The following is a 964-nucleotide window of genomic DNA, read 5'->3' as shown; positions in this document are numbered from 1 at the left end:
ACCCCCGCCCCCCCACCCCCAGTTGCAAGCAGGGGGAGAGGCGCTGGGCCACGGAGGGGCAGTACCACAAAAGGAAAGCCCGGAAGAAATGCAGTCACTATTTGCCATTGTTAACTTTTATCTTAATATTATCTGAATATCTTAAAGTAATATTTTTCGATTTAAAAAATGCTATCTTAATATTGTGTCTTCCTCTACCAGTGCTCTATTATTTTTGGCATTTCAAATTTGCCCTTTTATTCCAAAATCAAATACCTTTCCAGTAAAACTAGTGTTGCAATTGAAAGAGAGAGATGGTCTTAGGGTAAAAAGATATACTGGTGTGGTGGTAGGTGGCCTCAAAGACTGTGGACCTACTTGCCCAGATTTCATGCCCTCGTGCAAGTTCCTTGGTTGGGGACCAGAGAAATGGCTCATTTTTAATGAGGAGAACATTACAGATGTGTCAGGATATCATTTTCAGGGTGAGAAAACAAACAAAAACTGGTTCTTATCTCAGGTTGGAAACAGATCCTCCCCCCTTAGAGCCTCCAGATAAGACTGATCAGTCTGCTCCATCTGGCCTACTTCAGGTTCTATCTGTGACTTCTGTGCTCACACCTCCATAGTTAAGTCCATAGTGAGAATACAAGACCAATCGGCGGTTGCCTGGCAGGAAGGGGTAAGGGGGATGATGGTAACTCTATCCCTTTTAAAAACTGGTCTTTCAGACACAAAAACACTGGTTCAAAAAGATACCTGCACCCCATGTTTATTGCTGCTTTATTTACAATTGGAAAAACATGGAAGCAGCCCATATGCCCAAAAGTAGATGACTGGATTAAAAAGATGTGGTACATATATACAATGGAATATTACTCAGCAGCCAAAAAAGAGAAACACATGTCTTTTGCAGCAACATGGAAGGAGCTGGAAAAGATCATGCTTAGTGAGATAAGCCAGAAAGAGAAAGAAAAATACCGGA

The 964-nt window shown here is 41.9% G+C and overlaps 1 protein-coding gene across 1 annotated transcript in view; it reads right to left on the bottom strand.

Annotated features, from left to right (window-relative positions):
- The window catches only part of SLC12A8 (solute carrier family 12, member 8), a 97444-nt gene that overhangs the window by 95264 nt on the left and 1216 nt on the right, over nucleotides 1-964 (bottom strand). The window lies entirely within an intron of this gene.

This window comes from Condylura cristata, unplaced genomic scaffold (assembly GCF_000260355.1).
Source record: "Condylura cristata isolate star-nosed mole 26May11 unplaced genomic scaffold, ConCri1.0 scaffold00003, whole genome shotgun sequence".
NCBI lineage: Eukaryota > Metazoa > Chordata > Mammalia > Eulipotyphla > Talpidae > Condylura > Condylura cristata.
Note: the sequence above shows the minus strand (reverse complement) of the source record. Positions and strands in the feature narration are given on the sequence as shown.